This window comes from Pantherophis guttatus, unplaced genomic scaffold (assembly GCF_059756535.1).
Source record: "Pantherophis guttatus breed Tessera unplaced genomic scaffold, ASM5975653v1 scaffold_39, whole genome shotgun sequence".
Classification (NCBI taxonomy): Eukaryota; Metazoa; Chordata; class Lepidosauria; order Squamata; family Colubridae; genus Pantherophis; species Pantherophis guttatus.
Window position 1 is genome coordinate 28,337 of NW_028269854.1, and position 20,147 is coordinate 48,483.

General features: G+C 38.8%; 2 pseudogenes across 2 annotated transcripts in view; both read right to left on the bottom strand.

Annotated features, from left to right (window-relative positions):
• The window catches only part of LOC148110971 (NADH-ubiquinone oxidoreductase chain 2 pseudogene), a 25,346-nt pseudogene extending 22,905 nt beyond the window's left edge, over window positions 1-2,441 (bottom strand). The window contains exon 1 of the transcript XR_015730952.1: window positions 2,300-2,441. The product of XR_015730952.1 is annotated as an NADH-ubiquinone oxidoreductase chain 2 pseudogene (transcript). The remainder of the gene's footprint in view (window positions 1-2,299) is intronic.
• LOC148110972 (NADH-ubiquinone oxidoreductase chain 2 pseudogene) overlaps window positions 1-19,623 on the bottom strand; it is a 42,528-nt pseudogene extending 22,905 nt beyond the window's left edge. Inside the window, exons 1-2 of the transcript XR_015730953.1 lie at window positions 19,482-19,623; window positions 1-16,997 (exon numbers count right to left, since the gene is read on the bottom strand). The exon at window positions 1-16,997 is cut by the window's left edge and continues 22,905 nt beyond it. The product of XR_015730953.1 is annotated as an NADH-ubiquinone oxidoreductase chain 2 pseudogene (transcript). The remainder of the gene's footprint in view (window positions 16,998-19,481) is intronic.
• Between the last annotated feature and the right edge of the window lie 524 nt (window positions 19,624-20,147).

Consider the following 20,147-nt stretch of genomic DNA (forward strand, 5'->3'; position numbering starts at 1 on the left):
CCCGGAAATGACTATGTTTGAAAGGGGGAGAATTTCACGTTTGAAATTTTTCTCCGAGAAAATAAGTTAAAATCTCGGATTAAAAAATTGTGTTTGGTATTTTCATAGTAAATAATTTTCACGGGGCGTGAGAGGGGGGGGTGAGGTTGGTGTAAAAATAACTCTATGGAATTTTGGGACAGGATGGAATATTATATTTTTGTCGCATGTTTTTTTTTCAACTTTTAAAAATTGAATTTTGAAAAATAATTTATTGGGACAAACCTATAATAATCGATTAATAATGATTTGTGGTCAAGGAAAAAATATGTCTAACAAACATGAAAAGTATATCCACGGGTAGGGAATGTGCCAGGCCAAGAATATAGCTCCACCCGGACTAGATGGTCTACGCCCCGGTGAGGGGAACGGTAACGGGCAAGTGAGTGTCAGATGAAAGGTAGAGAAAAAAAGGACAACCAGGGGTGGAACGAGCATAGCTGATAAGAACATGAGGGTGAATGTACCAGTATAAAGGGTGCGACCAAATGCCTCTTAAAAAGCAAGTAGGGAGGGATGGTTCCGGGCCATTAAGATGACCTTGAGAGTGTAACCAGCGGTCTTGGAAAGAACACCAAGGGAGGAGTTACAATATATGGACGTGAAAAGCGGGACTGTGTACTTTAAGTGGAAGGATAGAGGGTTTCACGGGCTGGGTTACATCATGGGACACCATTCGGAACAGGATAGTCATGGTTACTAAGAATGGATAGCCGAAGATAACATGGAAAGTTAGGGTAATGAGGAGGTAAATTTCATGTTTGATAACAGATTTTTTATACAAATAATTATAGTATAATTCCCGTTTATTAGGCGTGAGGCAAATCATTAATGTATAATTATACATAGTGAAATAAAGACTATAAGCTAAGGGGTACATATAGTCGAATTCGGGATTAAACATTGGGGGGGGGTAGGGGGGGGGTCCTAGGAGAGTTATTTATTTTTTTGCAAAGAGTAGTTTAAGTAAAATACTGGCTTTGGGGGGCGGGAGATTGTTGGCTCCGTGTCTACTCTATCAAGGTAGTCCCTGCTCGGGCACGCTCCCATTGTGGGGGTGTACCTAGGAATGCTATGCTGGTGGAGGTATTAAGTAGGCATATGGCTAGGGTTAGGGGGAGGTATTGTTTTCATAGGAGGTGTATTAGTTGGTCATAGCGGAATCGTGGGTATGAGGCTCGAATTCATAGGAATAGGATTGTTAGTATTATTGTTTTGGTTATAAGGTTGATGGTAAATAGTTGGGGGTTTATTGTTCCCGGGTTTATGAATATTGTGGCAGATAGGGTGTTTATTAGCAGAATATTGGTGTATTCTGCTAAAAATAGTAGTGCAAATGGGCCGGCTGAGAATTCTACGTTGAAGCCCGATACTAATTCAGATTCTCCTTCTGTTAAGTCAAACGGTGATCGGTTAGTTTCGGCTAGTGTAGATGTGAATCATATTATAGCTAGTGGTCATGAAGAGAATAATAGTCATGTGTGGTTTTGTGTTTCTATGAATAGTATTAGTGAATATCCTCCGGATATTACAGCTATTGAGATGATGATTAGTCCTAGGGTAACTTCGTAGGAGATGATTTGCGCTACAGCGCGTATAGCCCCTATTAGTGGGTATTTTGAGTTTGAGGATCAGCCAGATCATAGGATGGTGTAGGTGAATATGCCGGATATGGCTATAATAAATAGCAACCCCAGGTTTATGTTAGTTAGTGTGGAGGGTATTGGTATTGGTGCTCAGGATGAGAGGGCTAGGGTTAGTGCTATGATTGGTGATAGCGTAAATAGGATGGGTGATGATATAGTGGGTTTTGTTGCTTCTTTAGTAATTAGTTTTAGGCCGTCTGCGATTGGTTGGAGTAGGCCAATTGGGCCTACTAGATTAGGCCCTTTTCGGTGTTGTATGTATCCTAGGAGTTTTCGTTCTAGCAAGGTTAGAAATGCTACGGCAATAAGAATTGATAGAATGTATAGTAGGGAGTTGATGATGTTTAGTGTGGTCATGGGTGTTGTTAAGGGTGTCCTTAATTAACCTTATCTTGGTTTAGTGCTGTAATTTATGTGTTGGTGTTTAATTGTTATTAAAGCGTGCTTGTAGTATTGGCTTTGCTTTATCGGTCCTTTCGTACTGGATAGAGCATATTCATAGATAGAAACCGACCTGGATTGCTCCGGTCTGAACTCAGATCACGTAGGACTGTTAATCGTTGAACAAACGAACCCTTAATAGCGGCTGCACCATTAGGATGTCCTGATCCAACATCGAGGTCGTAAACCTTCTTTTTGATATGGGCTCTTGAAGAAGATTGCGCTGTTATCCCTGGAGTAACTTGGTTCAATTATCAGCTGTGCTGGGTCATTTATTGGCTTGTTGGCCTGTTTTATAGTATGAGGTATAATCATGTTATTTGGAAGTTCTTTTTTTTTCCAAGGTCGCCCCAACCGAAAGTATTTATTATATGGTTTAATAGTTTAGTTTAAGCTTCACAGGGTCTTCTGGTCTTATGTTGTTATTCTAGCTTTTTTACTAGGAGATCAGTTTAATTGATTTATTATAAGAGACAGTTGGACCCTCATTTTGCCTTTCATACAGGTCTATAATTAGTAGACAAATGATTATGCTACCTTTGCACGGTTAGGATACCGCGGCCGTTTAATTGTTCACTGGGCAGGCGTTGCCTTTAATATTTGTTTAGCTAAAGGTTATGTTTTTGTTAAACAGTTGGGATCTTTGTTTGCCGAGTTCCTTTTATAATAGTTGATCTTTCTTTATAATGCGCCTGTGTTGGGTTCACAGTTAGTTTTAAGATGTGTAGTGGTTGATTTAATGCCTATTGTGGTCTGTTAATGACTAGTGGTTTATCCGGGTCTAGTGGATAGGTGCATATAGAGAGGTTATCTTATTATTAGTTCTAGCATAATAGTACCCATTGATATGGGTTTACCCTTAGTTGGTTTGGAGTTTATGTTAAATATTTGAATTTTGTTTAGAATTCTTTAACGATATTTTGTTAGTTGGCAGCTTTAAAGCCTACTGGTTTTGGGGTGTAAGCTTTTCTCTCAAATTCAGGTTGTATCCTGTTTCAATAGGGCTGTACCCCTATTGATTGCCCTTATGTAATAAATAGTTATTTTTTAGGTTTAAGGTTGAACTTATATTCTTTTTTAGGTAGCCAGCTATCTCCAGATTCGATAAGCGTTTCACATCTACTTTTAAGTCTTCCCACTCTTTTGCTACAGAGAAGGGTGTGCCCTTTTGGCTGCTTTAAAGTAGCTCATCTGGTTTCGGGGTGTAGGCTATGATTCTTCTTGTCTTGTGTTTCTTGCTAGACCATGATGCGAAAGGTACAAGAGTTAATCTTTGCTGTTTGTTGCTTAATAGTTTCCCTTGCGGTACTAATGGGATAATTTACTTTTCGATCACATCTACTTAGTAGGTCAAATGTTTTGTTTTATTGGTTTGATATATTCGGGTAAATTTATATAGGCTCAAAAAGATTATTATAATGTCGTTCGGTTGTAGGTCGAATGCTTTAAGTAAGCTACTTTTTGTTTCTAAGCGCACTTTCCAGTACGCTTACCATGTTACGACTTGCCCTGCTTTGGGTGGTTGTTTGTGTTTATGAATTTTTTGGTTGTGTTGGCAGGGATGACGGGCGGTGTGTACGCATCTCATTGCGTTAGTTTCTATTGGGTATGTTATTCCCACTGTACTGCTAAATCCGCCTTCAGTTTCTATTTCATAGATTTATCCGTGTTTTCTGATTAAGAAAATGTAGCCCATCTTTGGCCCGCCCATAAGTTACACCTCGACCTGTCGTATTAGTGTATGACTATTTTGCTCACTTTGTTTCTTTCACAAGGTAGGCTGGCGACGGCGGTATATAGACTGTTAGGCTAGGGCGGGTTGGGTGATCGTGGAGTATCGGTTATTAGACAGGCTCCTCTAGGTTGTTTTGAGATACCGTCAAGTCTTTTAAATTTTAAGTTTTTACTCGTAGTTATTTGGCGAACAATGGGTAATTTAATTGTTGTGTTAAGGCTGGGCATAGTAAGGTATCTAATCTTAGTTTGTGTCCTAGCTTTCACGAGTGGAAGTTGTTTGTTATTAGGGCGTGGTTAGTGTGACTTATGGCTTTTTACAGCCCAGTTTAGCTTCGTTCCTAATGTTTAGACATGCTATTAGTCGTGCTTTACGCCGATTAGTATTATTTTGGGTCTGTCGTATAACCGCGGTCGCTGGCACGGATATTAACCGGCCCTGATATCCTCTTGCTAGGTCAAGCTTGCGCTTATGGCCTAATATTATCTACTGCTGCTGACCCGTGGGGGCGTGGCTTATTTTGCTTGGCGTTGTGGGCTTGTGCCTGATACCTGCTCCGGCCAATGGTGTGGTGGGCTATTTCACTGTAATGGTGAGGCTTGCATGTATAATTAGGGGATGAAGTAATAGGGGGTTTAAGACCAAGACCTTGTGTGATCAGGTAGAACCGTCTTAGCATTTTCAGTGCTATGCTTTAGATAAGCTATGATAACATTTAATATAAAAATACGGGAGATTTTTAAAATTAACCCGGAAATGACTATGTTTGAAAGGGGGAGAATTTCACGTTTGAAATTTTTCTCCGAGAAAATAAGTTAAAATCTCGGATTAAAAAATTGTGTTTGGTATTTTCATAGTAAATAATTTTCACGGGGCGTGAGAGGGGGGGTGAGGTTGGTGTAAAAATAACTCTATGGAATTTTGGGACAGGATGGAATATTATATTTTTGTCGCATGTTTTTTTTTCAACTTTTAAAAATTGAATTTTGAAAAATAATTTATTGGGACAAACCTATAATAATCGATTAATAATGATTTGTGGTCAAGGAAAAAATATGTCTAACAAACATGAAAAGTATATCCACGGGTAGGGAATGTGCCAGGCCAAGAATATAGCTCCACCCGGACTAGATGGTCTACGCCCCGGTGAGGGGAACGGTAACGGGCAAGTGAGTGTCAGATGAAAGGTAGAGAAAAAAAGGACAACCAGGGGTGGAACGAGCATAGCTGATAAGAACATGAGGGTGAATGTACCAGTATAAAGGGTGCGACCAAATGCCTCTTAAAAAGCAAGTAGGGAGGGATGGTTCCGGGCCATTAAGATGACCTTGAGAGTGTAACCAGCGGTCTTGGAAAGAACACCAAGGGAGGAGTTACAATATATGGACGTGAAAAGCGGGACTGTGTACTTTAAGTGGAAGGATAGAGGGTTTCACGGGCTGGGTTACATCATGGGACACCATTCGGAACAGGATAGTCATGGTTACTAAGAATGGATAGCCGAAGATAACATGGAAAGTTAGGGTAATGAGGAGGTAAATTTCATGTTTGATAACAGATTTTTTATACAAATAATTATAGTATAATTCCCGTTTATTAGGCGTGAGGCAAATCATTAATGTATAATTATACATAGTGAAATAAAGACTATAAGCTAAGGGGTACATATAGTCGAATTCGGGATTAAACATTAGGGGGGGGTAGGGGGGGGGTCCTAGGAGAGTTATTTATTTTTTTGCAAAGAGTAGTTTAAGTAAAATACTGGCTTTGGGGGCTAGAGATGGATAATCTCTCTTTGATGCTCTAGGGGTAGACCCAGCTTTGTCTTACAAGGGCAATGCTTTTAATAATAAGCTACTGGAGCATGTACTAGTAATTGAGATTTTGTTTTCTAGTCAGCCAAGTAGGGGGTTTATAATAAAGAACGTGAAATATAGAATAGCGGTTACTTGGCCGATGGTTGTAAATGGTGGTTCTACAGGTTTAGTAGCTGCTCATGTAATTGTGATAAATGTGGCTACTAAAGTTCAGAATACTAGTTGTATTAGTGGGCGGAAGGTTATAGATCGTATATGTGAGGTGTGTGTAAATGGTATTGTTAGCAGGATGGCTACTGATAGTACAAGGGCTACAGTTCCTCCTAGTTTGTTTGGGATTGATCGTAGAATGCCGTAGGCAAATAGAAAGTATCATTCTGGTTTAATGTGTTGTGGTGTTACTAGTGGGTTGGCTTTTGAGAAGTTTTCTGGGTCGTTAAAGATATTTGGGGTGAAGGATATAATGATAAATAGTGTTGTTATTATAACAGCGAGTATTAGTATATCCTTGTGGGAGTGGTATGGGTGGAATGGAATTTTGTCAATGTCTGAGTTTGTTCCTAATGGGTTGCTGGAGCCTTCTGTGTGTAACAGTATGATGTGAATTGAAGATATTGATATAATAGCAAATGGGAGGATGAAGTGTAGAGCAAAGAATCGTGTTAGAGTTGGATCATTAATTGAAAATCCGCCTCAGAGTCAATTGGTTAGTGTTGTACCAATATATGGTACGGCTGTTAATAGATTTGTGATTACTGTTGCTGCTCAGAATGATATTTGTCCTCATGGTAATACATAGCCAAAGAAGGCTGTTGCTATGAGAATGATTAGTAGTATTGTCCCTGAAAGTCAGACATTTTTATTTAGGAAAGACCCGTAGTATAGTCCACGAGCGATGTGGATATAGATACAGATGAAAAATATAGAAGCTCCAATTGCATGGAGATTTTGTATGATTCATCCGTAGGGCACATCTCGTGTAATGTGTACAATGGATGAAAAGGCTAGGTTAATATTAGCTGTATAGTGGATTGCTAGGAAGAAGCCGGTTATGGTTTGTAGGGCTAAGCAGGTTAGTAGTATAGACCCGAAGTTTCATCAAGTTGAAATATTAGATCCTACTGGTAGGAGGTTAAATAGTATGAGTATATGTTGGTTGGACATTTTTGTAGTTGATTTACAACAGTGGTTTTTCATACCGCAGGTCTCGGTTGAGCAAGAATTATGATTATAATGAATTACTTTTTTGGTTTGATTTTGTTGTTTTTGGTTTTAAGTGTTGTGGCTTTGAGTGTGATTTCTGTGCCTTATCAGGGGGTGATTGCTTTGATAGGGGTTTCTTTTTTTTGTTGTATTTTTATGGTTGCTCTGGGTCGTACGTTTGCGGCATTAGTAATGTATATTGTGTATTTAGGGGGGTTGGTGGTTATTTTTGGGTATTGTGTGAGTGTGGAGAAGGATAGTGTTGTTTTAAAGATTAGTGGGGTTAAGAGTTTTGTTATTCTTATTTTTGTATTATTTGTTATTTTATGGTTGCTGGTAGGTGGGGTTGGTGGTTTATTGGTTTATACTAATTGGGAGGATTTAGTTTGTTTAGAGGTAAATGGGGGTAGTGTTTTTTATTTTAGTGGGGGGGTTGGTTTGATTGTGTGTTCTTGGGGGTTGTTAGTTGTGTTATTTTCTATTTTGGTAATTTTGGGTTGGTCTCGGCTTGGGGGTTTTCGTCCATTTTAGACGGTGATAATTAACAGGATTAATATTAGACTAGAGGTGAATATAGTTATATAGTTTTTGATTATATTTTTTTGTTGTGTTGAAAGATGAATAGAGGGTTTGATTGTATTTGTTAGGCCTTTTGGCCCTCAGTTTTCTATGGCTCAAAGATCTATTAGTTCGGTAGATATTTGTTGGCTGATTTTTAATGTGCTGATTGTAATGGCTCGATGGGGAATGTTAAAAAAGGCCAATTGGTTAAAGAATAGGTTTTGTTTATTGAGTTTTTTTGGTTTTATGTGGTAGGTTGTGTATGATAAATCTTTTGATAAAATGATGCCTATAAGGGTGGCTATCAGTGCTATGAGTTTGATTGATTTTGGTATTGTAATTGTTGTGGTGGTTTGTAGGGTTGAGATTTTTGTTAGTGTGCCTATTAGGATTGATGCTAGTATTAGGCGGGTTAATGGGTTAATAGTGGTTTTTGTTTCTTTGTGGGTGTAATGATGAGTTCGTGGGTATCCTGTTATAGTAGTTAATATAATTTGTGTACTGTAGCAGGCTGACAGGATGGTTGCGATTACAGTAATTATAATTACTCAGGAGTTGGTGTGTGAGTTAATTAATGTTTCAATAATAGTGTCTTTTGAGTAAAAGCCGGATAAAAATGGTATACCTATAAGTGATAGATTAGCGATGGTTAGGAATGATGAGGTTATTGGTAAAGTTTTTAGTAGTCCGCCCATTATTCGAATATCTTGTTCGTTGTTTAGGTTGTGGATATAGGAGCCTGAGCATAGGAATAATATAGCCTTGAAGAAGGAGTGGGTGATTATGTGTAGGAATGCTAGGGTTGGTTGGTTTAGTCCGACTATTGTTATTATTAGGCCTAGTTGGCTTGTAGTAGATAGTGCAATGATTTTTTTAATATCTAGGTGGGTGGTTGCTGCTGCAGCAGCAAATGTTGTTGTTGTTGCTCCTAGTAGTAAGCAGATGGTTATTATAGTGTTGTTGTTATGTAGAATTGGGTGTAATCGGATTAGAAGAAATACTCCGGCTACTACTATTGTACTTGAGTGTAATAGGGCTGATACTGGTGTTGGGCCTTCTATGGCTGAGGGTAGTCATGGGTGGAGGCTGAATTGTGCAGATTTTCCTGTAGCTGCTGCTAATAGTCCCATTATTGGGAGAATGTTGATTGTTTCATGTTGGGCTATGAGTTCTTGTATGTTGATTGATGATGAGGTTATTAGTCATGCAGTTGTTATAATGAGGCCGATGTCTCCGATGCGATTGTAGATAATTGCTTGTAGGGCTGCTGTGTTGGCGTCTTGACGGCCGTGCCATCATCCGATTAGAAGAAAGGATATGATTCCAACACCCTCTCAGCCAATGAAGAGTTGATATATATTGTTTGCTGTGATAATTACTAGTATTGTAATTAGGAATAATAGAAGGTATTTTGTAAATTTGTTGTTGTTGGGGTCGGTTGTTATATACCAGCTGGAAAATTCTGTGATGGATCATGTGATAAATAGGGTGATTGGTATAAATGTTAATGATAAGGTGTCTATGTTAATGGAAATATTAATGTTTTCTGTTGGTGTAATGATTAATGGTGTTAGTGATAGTGTAAGCTCACTGTTGTTTGATAGTTGGTTAATTGGGATTAGGCTAATTAGGAATAATAATATGAGATTCTTTTTGGCGTTATGTGGTTTTAAGATGGATATGGTAAGAGATAGGAAAATGGTTATGATGATTGTTGGGGTAATTGAGCTCATTTCTACCACTTGGATTTGCACCAAGGATTTTGGTGCCTAAGACCAGTGGAATGCTATTATCCTTTGGTAGAGGGGGCTGGTGTTTAGTCCCAGATTAAAGAGTTAGCAGGTCTTATGGCACCCTCGATGTATGAGGGTTGTTCCTAATGTCAAAGTCACAGTTTGATATTTTTTTTAAATTACATACACTTAAATAACCAGTTCTGGTTTAAGAGAGATTAGTATTAATGGGATGATGTGAAGAATTATAAGGAGGTGTTCTCGTGTGTGTGTTGGATGCGTTGATGTATTTAATAGTGGTGTGCCTGTTTGTGTTGATAGAAATATATGCAGGGAGTATGATGCTGTGATAAGTATTGATAATCCAAATATAATGATTGTTGTTGGGCATCAATTGAATAATGAGGATGCAATTAGCAGTTCTCCTGTGAAATTCATAGTTGGTGGGGTTGCAATGTTTATTAGGTTAATTAGTAATCACCAGGTTGTAAGTATTGGTAGGATATTATGAAACCCACGTGTGAGGACTATAATTCGGGTTTTAGTTCGTTCATAAGTGGTGTTGGCTAGACAGAATAGTGCGGAGGAGGTAAAACCATGGGCAATTATTAGGGCTATGGCTCCTGATAGGCTTCATTGTGTTTGAATTATGATTGCAGCAATTACTAACCCCATATGGCTAATGGATGAGTATGCGATGAGGGATTTTAGGTCTGTTTGTTGTAGGCAAGTTAGATTTGCTAGTGTTGCCCCCCATAGGGCGAGGACAATGAATGGTAGGAATAGATCTGTTTTTATTGTTGGCAGGATTTGTATTATTCGGATAATGCCGTATCCTCCTAGTTTTAGTAGAATTGCGGCTAGTACTATGGAGCCAGCAATTGGGGCTTCTACGTGGGCTTTTGGTAATCATAGATGGAGGCCGTAGATTGGTATTTTTGCTAAAAAAGCCCCCAGACAGGCTACTCATAGTGTTAGTTCCGTCCAGGGGCTAGTTGGCTGTATTATTTGTATAAATAAGGTTGGGGTGTTTGTTGTGTTGTTTAAGAATAGAATGGTTATTAATAGTGGTATTGAGGTTATTAGTGTGTATAGTATGAAGTATGTGCCTGCGGTTAGGCGTTCAGTTTGTTGTCCTCATCGTGTAATAATAATAAGGGTTGGAATCAGGGTAGCTTCAAATATAACATATATAAGAGTTAGATTAGAGGCTATAAATGTTAGTGAGATAAATAGTTGTAGTATGATAAGTGTTGTGAGGAATGTTCGTTGTCGTTGTAGGGGTTCTTTAATTATTGTGTGTTGGCTAGCTAAAATTGTTATTGGCAGGAGTCAGTATGATAGTGATAATAATGGGGCTGATGTGGAGTCAAGGTGTAGGTATATATTGGAGTTTGGTTTTAATAGGCTGAGACTAAACAGAGCGATAATGAATGAGTATGATGTTGTAGTTTGGTAAATTATTTTTGGTTTTAATATTAGAATTATTGGGATAAGTATTATAGTAGTATAGATAATTTTTAGCATTATAAAAGATTTAAGTTTTTTAAGAAGTCATTTCCGTGAGTTCGTGTAATTGCAACTACTAGGCTTAGTCCGATGGCTGCTCCGCAGACTGAAATTGTCAGTAAGATAATTGGTATTGGGATTTGTGACATGGTTAATGAGGTGGAGGTAAACATAACTAGTATTGTAAATACAATAAGTATTATTGTCTCTACGCACATTAGGGCTAGTATTAGATGTTTGTGTTGTAGTGATAGGGCGGTTATAGTAACCATAAATGTTAGGTATATAGTGGTTTTTATTAATTCCATTACTATGGCTTATGATGGTAAGTTCTTTTGAGTCGAAATCAAATATCTATTAGACTACCGTAGTATTCTGTTCATTCCAGCCCGCCCTGTAGTCATTCATACAACAGTCCTAGTGTAAGGATTATTAGTAGTACTATGGTTAGTGTAATAGTTGTTGTAGGCGGGTTAGTGTTTATGCTTCAAGGGATGGGAAGTAGAAGTACGATTTCTAGGTCGAATAGAATGAATAAAATTGCAATTAAGAAGAATTGGATAGAAATAGGGGTTCGAGCATTTCCTAGTGGGTCAAAGCCGCACTCATATGGTGATAGTTTATTAATATCGGGTTTTATAATAATGTGGATATTGACTGTGTATAGCGCTATTGCTGTTATTATGGCTATTATAATAAGGGTAGTGAGATTCATTATTTCTTCCCTAATGGGGCTTAATGCTTGGAGGGCACTTGTACTATTATACTAAAGAAATAAGACCCCCATCAGTAGACGGAGATGTATAGGAATAGTCATACAATATCAACAAAGTGTCAGTATCAAATAGCTGCTTCGTATCCGAAGTGGTGGGTGATTGTAAAGTGGTGTTTTATAAGGCGGATTATGCAGATTATTAGAAAGGTGGTTCCGATTATAACATGAAGTCCGTGAAATCCAGTAGCTACAAAGAACAGTGATCCGTATACACTGTCTGAGATGGTGAAGGGAGTTTCTATATATTCTGATGCTTGTAGTGCTGTAAAATAAATTCCTAGTATGATGGTGATGATAAGGGCGTAAGTGGATTCTTTTTTATTACCGCTCATTATTGTGTGATGTGATCATGTAATGGTTGCTCCTGATGAGAGGAGCACTGCTGTGTTTAATAGTGGTACTTCTGTTGGGTTTAGTGGGGTAATTCCAGTTGGTGGTCATTCTGCCCCTAGTTCTGGGGTGGGGACCAGGCTTACATGGTATAGCGCTCAGAAAAACCCAAGAAAGAAGAACACCTCTGATGTAATAAATAGGATTATACCGTATCGTATATTTTTTTGTACGCCTTTTGTGTGATGTCCTTGGTAGGTGCTTTCTCGTACCACATCTCGTCATCACTGGTACATTGTGAGTAGGAGGGTGAGTAGTCCTATTTTTAGTACTATGGTCGTATTTGTATGAAACCAAAGGGCTAGTCCTGAAGCTAGAAGTAATGATCCCATAGCTCCTGTTAGTGGTCATGGGCTGGGGTCTACTAGATGATATTGATGAAGTTGGTGGGTCATTATGTGTTTTCTTGTAGGTATAGGATAATTAATAGTACAAATACGTATGCTTGGATGCAGGCTACTGCTAGTTCTAGGATGGAAAGTAAAAATAGTAGTAGTCATGTTATGATTCCTATGGTAATGTGGGTGCTGATAAAGTTTAGTGTGGCCGTGCCTACTATGGTTATAAGAAGGTGGCCGGCTGTGATATTAGCCGTAAGTCGCACACCTAGTGCTAGTGGTCGTATTAGTAGGCTGATTGTTTCAATAATGATTATGAATGGGATTAATGGGGTTGGAGAGCCCTCTGGAAGTATGTGGGCTAATGTGGTTGATGATTTTTTAGTTATTCCTGTAATAATTGTGGCTATTCAGAGTGGAATGGCTATGGCTATGTTTATCGATAGTTGGGAGGTTGATGTGAAGGTGTATGGTAGTAGGCCAAGCAGATTTGATAGCAGGATTATAATTAGCAAGCTTATTAGTACTTTACATCATTTTTGTCCGCTTAGGGTTAGCTGGTTGGTTATGTTTACTATGACTATTTTTAGAAATAGGGTGATTGCAGTTGTTGTGCGATTTCCAAGAAGTTTTGGTTTATGGTGGATAAGTAGGATTGGGATTAATATTGATAGTGTGGCTGTTGGAATTATTAGAAGTTCTGGGCTTATAAATTGTTCGAATATATTTATAGTCATGATAGTGTAGATGTTGATGTTTTAGGTGCGGAGTAGGTTGTTGGATTTGTTGTTATTAAGATGGTTTTAATTTTTTGTGTTATTAGATATAGTATCGTTCAAGTTCATAGGTAGATTATAAGAATATAGACTGTGTCGAGTTGTGGCATGTCACTGAGGAAAGCAGTGTTTCTTCTTCAACTTAAAAGGCTGATGCTGTATAAAGCTTCTCAGTGATTGTTCTGAGGTCAGCCATTGTTCGAAATAGTGTAGTGGGGTTGCTTCTACTGCGATAGGTATAAAGCTGTGATTTGCTCCGCAGATTTCTGAGCATTGGCCAAAGAATAATCCAACTCGTGATGTGGCTAGTGGAAGTTGATTTAATCGTCCTGGTACTGCATCTACTTTTACTCCAAGCGAGGGGACTGTTCATGAATGAAGGACATCTTCTGCAGTAACGACAATACGAGTTTGTAGGCCTGCCGGCATAATTATGCGGTGGTCTACTTCTAGTAGTCGTGGTGAGCCGTTCTGTAGGTCTTTTGTTTGAATTATGTATGAGTCAAATGAAATTTGAGTCTCATCTGAGTACTCATAGTTTCAGTATCATTGGTGTCCTGTTGCTTTGATGGTTAGGTAGGGGTTAAACACTTCTTCTATTAAATATAGAGATCGAACTGATGGTAGGGCTGTAAGAATTAGGATTATAATTGGGGCAGCTGTTCAAGCTGCCTCTAATTGTTCTACTTCTTCTGTTGGGTCATTATGTGTAAGGGCTGTTGTGGTTGCGGTTAGTGTGAATATTGTAATTACTATGGTTATTAAGCAGGTAAGTAGGAGGACGTGATCGTGTAGGAAAATTACTTCTTCTATGGTTGGTCCTATGGCTTCTTGTAGTGACAGTTGTCCTGCATATGGCATATGAGGACCACAGGTGCTGTGATTTAGCCATGACAAAGCTATGTAATTGTGTTTACTAGGTTCTCGGGAAGAAAGCATAATATGCGGTTAACTTGAAATTAACAGATGGCAGATTAAACCTGTCTTTTCTCGGGTCAAGGTCATTCTATGTAGGAAATAAGGTTACGAATAGGAGCGTAGGTGTTATTTAGTATAAATGTGGGTTCTGTGTGTGTGTGGTGTGGTGGTGGAGATCCGAAGAATCATTCCACATGTGTTTTTTTTCCTAGTGGTATATTGATTTCTCGTTTGCATGTTAATGCTTCTCATACAATAAATAGAGATATAAGTACTGCTACTATTGAAATGGTCGACCCAATAGAGGATAGTGTGTTTCATAGGGTAAAGGCATCTGGAAAGTCTGAGTATCGTCGGGGTATTCCTGATAGTCCTAGAAAGTGCTGTGGAAAAAATGTTATATTAACCCCCGTAAATATAACTCAGAATTGGGTTTTTGTTATAGTTTGATTTAAGGTGTACCCTGTAAATAGTGGAAATCAATGAGTAAGTCCTCCTATGATAGCGAATACTGCGCCTATTGAAAGTACGTAGTGGAAGTGTGCTACGACGTAATAGGTGTCATGTAGTACAATATCTAGTGATGAGTTTGCTAGGATAATCCCGGTTATTCCGCCGACAGTGAACAGGAAAATAAACCCCAATGCTCAGTAAATTGGGGTGTGTCATTTAATTTGGCCTCCGGCTAGAGTGGCTAGTCATCCAAACACTTTAATTCCGGTTGGAATCGCAATGATTATAGTTGCTGCTGTAAAATAGGCTCGACTATCAATATCTAGGCCCACAGTAAATATGTGATGTGCTCAAACCACAAAGCCTAAGATTGCAATGGATATTATTGCTCAAATCATACTTGTGTATCCAAATGTGTTTTTTTTTCCAGTATAGAATGTAATAATACTTGAAACGATGCCAAACCCCGGTAAGATTAGAATATATACTTCTGGGTGGCCAAAGAATCAAAATAGGTGTTGAAATAGTACTGGGTCCCCTCCTCCGCAGGGGTCAAAGAAAGAAGTATTTAGATTTCGATCAGTTAAAAGTATGGTGATAGCTGCTGCTAACACAGGTAGGGCCAATAGCAGTATAATGGCGGTGATAAGCACGGATCAGACAAATAATGGAATGTTAAATATTGGTATAGATTTAGGTTTTATGTTAATACATGTTGTAATAAAGTTGATTGCCCCCAGGATGGATGAGGCGCCTGCCAGGTGTAAGGAGAAGATTGCTAAGTCTACTGATGGGCCTGAATGTACCAGGTTTCCTGATAGTGGGGGGTAGACGGTCCACCCTGTGCCAGCCCCAGCTTCAACATAGGAGGAAGATAGTAGAAGAAGTAGTGCCGGGGGTAGGAGCCAGAAGCTTATATTATTTATACGTGGAAAGGCTATATCGGGGGCTCCGATTATTAGTGGAATTAGTCAGTTGCCAAATCCCCCGATCATAATTGGTATTACTATAAAGAAAATTATGATAAACGCGTGGGCTGTAACTAAGACGTTAAAAATCTGGTCACTGCCTAGTAGTGACCCTGGTTGGGTGAGTTCTATTCGTATTAGGATGCTTAGGCAGGCCCCGATTAATCCTGATCATGCGCCAAATAGAAGGTATAGGGTTCCAATGTCTTTGTGGTTTGTTGAGAATAATCAACGAGTGATGAACACAGGTAGTATGGCTGATTAAAGCGGTAATTTGTAAAATTATGTATAGGATATTCCTTGCTACCAGACCCCGTGGTGTACGAACATGTCAGACTGCAGATCTGAAGTTGGCAGCTGCCCGGGGTTTCTCCGTTTTTCTATACCGTGACAAAAACGGAGAAGCTGGGTTAAAGTCCGCCGGTTTGGACAGCTATCTGTTAATTAGCTTTATGTGGGATCGAGGCCCACTGATCCAGGAGAGCTTTAGTTTAATTAAAATATCTGCTTTGCAAGCAGGAGATGTGATTTTTGCATGCTCTAGCAGAAACTAAAGTGTTCTTTTTTGGGGGCTTTGAAGGCTCCTAGTTTTATATAACTTAAGTTTCTATATGTTTGGTGATATGGGTAATAGAAAGGCTGTTATTAATGTTATGATTGAAGTTATTGTTGGGTGTTTTTTGTTTGATGTTCGTCATTTTAATGATATAAGTGTAGTGTGTGGTGGTAGGATTATTGATGATACATATATTAGTCGTATGTATACGTATAAGCTGAGTAAGGATGTTATAGCTATTAAAGTAGCTTCTGTAATTATGCTGTTGGATACTATGTTATTAAGAATTAACCATTTTGGTATAAACCCTAATAGGGGAGGTAGTCCTCCTATTGAAAGGATCGTTGTTGATAGGGCTATTATAATGTATGGTGATTTGGTTCATATAACCCCCATGTCTTTGATAGTTGTTGAGGTTGTGGTGTTTATTAGTAAGAATACCGGGGTTGTAGTTAGGATGTAGATTATGAAGGTAATTATAGAAATATTTGGTGCTATTGTTATAGTTGCTAGAATTCACCCGGTGTGGGCAATTGATGAGAAGGCTATTAGTTTTCGTAATTGGGTTTGATTTAGGCTTCCAAGACCGCCAGCAGTGATAGATAGTATTGCAGATAGTAGTATAAGTGTGATATTGGTTTTATCGTGTGTTGTTAATAAGATTGTTAGGGGGGCAATTTTTTGTCAGGTTAAGATGGTTAGGGTAATTAGTGTTGTTGTGCCTTGTGATACATCTGGAAGTCAGAAGTGGAAGGGGGCGGCTGCTATTTTTATTATTAGGGCCAAGGTGATTATAGTTGTTGCTGTAGGTTCTGTTGTAAGGTGGATGTCTCAGTTTGAGGTGTTAATGGCGTTTATTGTGGCTGCGAATAGGATGGCTGTTGAGGCTATGGTTTGGATTAGGTAATATTTTGTTGCTGCTTCGGTTGCTCGTGGATGGTTTGGTTTTGAGATAAGTGGGATTATGGAGAGAGTGTTAATTTCTAAACAGACCCAGGTTATTAGTCAGTGTGTTGTTGATGTGATTATTGTAGTACTTAAGATGATGCTTGTTGTGATGATTAATCAGGATATTGGGTTAATTAGTAGGGGCCGTGTGGCATTTTCGGGGTATGGGCCCGATAGCTTGATTAGCTGACCTTACTGTAGGAAGTAGTATATTGGTAGTATAGAAAGTTTTGGGCTTTCTAGTCTAAGTTCGAGTCTTAGCTTTCTAGGTTATTAAGGAGATGATTTGAACATCTGTGTGGAGGTTTTAAGCCTTTTGCATGGCCTAGCTTTGCTACCTTAATAATATAAAAATACGGGAGATTTTTAAAATTAACCCGGAAATGACTATGTTTGAAAGGGGGAGAATTTCACGTTTGAAATTTTTCTCCGAGAAAATAAGTTAAAATCTCGGATTAAAAAATTGTGTTTGGTATTTTCATAGTAAATAATTTTCACGGGGCGTGAGAGGGGGGGGTGAGGTTGGTGTAAAAATAACTCTATGGAATTTTGGGACAGGATGGAATATTATATTTTTGTCGCATGTTTTTTTTTCAACTTTTAAAAATTGAATTTTGAAAAATAATTTATTGGGACAAACCTATAATAATCGATTAATAATGATTTGTGGTCAAGGAAAAAATATGTCTAACAAACATGAAAAGTATATCCACGGGTAGGGAATGTGCCAGGCCAAGAATATAGCTCCACCCGGACTAGATGGTCTACGCCCCGGTGAGGGGAACGGTAACGGGCAAGTGAGTGTCAGATGAAAGGTAGAGAAAAAAAGGACAACCAGGGGTGGAACGAGCATAGCTGATAAGAACATGAGGGTGAATGTACCAGTATAAAGGGTGCGACCAAATGCCTCTTAAAAAGCAAGTAGGGAGGGATGGTTCCGGGCCATTAAGATGACCTTGAGAGTGTAACCAGCGGTCTTGGAAAGAACACCAAGGGAGGAGTTACAATATATGGACGTGAAAAGCGGGACTGTGTACTTTAAGTGGAAGGATAGAGGGTTTCACGGGCTGGGTTACATCATGGGACACCATTCGGAACAGGATAGTCATGGTTACTAAGAATGGATAGCCGAAGATAACATGGAAAGTTAGGGTAATGAGGAGGTAAATTTCATGTTTGATAACAGATTTTTTATACAAATAATTATAGTATAATTCCCGTTTATTAGGCGTGAGGCAAATCATTAATGTATAATTATACATAGTGAAATAAAGACTATAAGCTAAGGGGTACATATAGTCGAATTCGGGATTAAACATTGGGGGGGGGTAGGGGGGGGGTCCTAGGAGAGTTATTTATTTTTTTGCAAAGAGTAGTTTAAGTAAAATACTGGCTTTGGGGGGCGGGAGATTGTTGGCTCCGTGTCTACTCTATCAAGGTAGTCCCTGCTCGGGCACGCTCCCATTGTGGGGGTGTACCTAGGAATGCTATGCTGGTGGAGGTATTAAGTAGGCATATGGCTAGGGTTAGGGGGAGGTATTGTTTTCATAGGAGGTGTATTAGTTGGTCATAGCGGAATCGTGGGTATGAGGCTCGAATTCATAGGAATAGGATTGTTAGTATTATTGTTTTGGTTATAAGGTTGATGGTAAATAGTTGGGGGTTTATTGTTCCCGGGTTTATGAATATTGTGGCAGATAGGGTGTTTATTAGCAGAATATTGGTGTATTCTGCTAAAAATAGTAGTGCAAATGGGCCGGCTGAGAATTCTACGTTGAAGCCCGATACTAATTCAGATTCTCCTTCTGTTAAGTCAAACGGTGATCGGTTAGTTTCGGCTAGTGTAGATGTGAATCATATTATAGCTAGTGGTCATGAAGAGAATAATAGTCATGTGTGGTTTTGTGTTTCTATGAATAGTATTAGTGAATATCCTCCGGATATTACAGCTATTGAGATGATGATTAGTCCTAGGGTAACTTCGTAGGAGATGATTTGCGCTACAGCGCGTATAGCCCCTATTAGTGGGTATTTTGAGTTTGAGGATCAGCCAGATCATAGGATGGTGTAGGTGAATATGCCGGATATGGCTATAATAAATAGCAACCCCAGGTTTATGTTAGTTAGTGTGGAGGGTATTGGTATTGGTGCTCAGGATGAGAGGGCTAGGGTTAGTGCTATGATTGGTGATAGCGTAAATAGGATGGGTGATGATATAGTGGGTTTTGTTGCTTCTTTAGTAATTAGTTTTAGGCCGTCTGCGATTGGTTGGAGTAGGCCAATTGGGCCTACTAGATTAGGCCCTTTTCGGTGTTGTATGTATCCTAGGAGTTTTCGTTCTAGCAAGGTTAGAAATGCTACGGCAATAAGAATTGATAGAATGTATAGTAGGGAGTTGATGATGTTTAGTGTGGTCATGGGTGTTGTTAAGGGTGTCCTTAATTAACCTTATCTTGGTTTAGTGCTGTAATTTATGTGTTGGTGTTTAATTGTTATTAAAGCGTGCTTGTAGTATTGGCTTTGCTTTATCGGTCCTTTCGTACTGGATAGAGCATATTCATAGATAGAAACCGACCTGGATTGCTCCGGTCTGAACTCAGATCACGTAGGACTGTTAATCGTTGAACAAACGAACCCTTAATAGCGGCTGCACCATTAGGATGTCCTGATCCAACATCGAGGTCGTAAACCTTCTTTTTGATATGGGCTCTTGAAGAAGATTGCGCTGTTATCCCTGGAGTAACTTGGTTCAATTATCAGCTGTGCTGGGTCATTTATTGGCTTGTTGGCCTGTTTTATAGTATGAGGTATAATCATGTTATTTGGAAGTTCTTTTTTTTTCCAAGGTCGCCCCAACCGAAAGTATTTATTATATGGTTTAATAGTTTAGTTTAAGCTTCACAGGGTCTTCTGGTCTTATGTTGTTATTCTAGCTTTTTTACTAGGAGATCAGTTTAATTGATTTATTATAAGAGACAGTTGGACCCTCATTTTGCCTTTCATACAGGTCTATAATTAGTAGACAAATGATTATGCTACCTTTGCACGGTTAGGATACCGCGGCCGTTTAATTGTTCACTGGGCAGGCGTTGCCTTTAATATTTGTTTAGCTAAAGGTTATGTTTTTGTTAAACAGTTGGGATCTTTGTTTGCCGAGTTCCTTTTATAATAGTTGATCTTTCTTTATAATGCGCCTGTGTTGGGTTCACAGTTAGTTTTAAGATGTGTAGTGGTTGATTTAATGCCTATTGTGGTCTGTTAATGACTAGTGGTTTATCCGGGTCTAGTGGATAGGTGCATATAGAGAGGTTATCTTATTATTAGTTCTAGCATAATAGTAC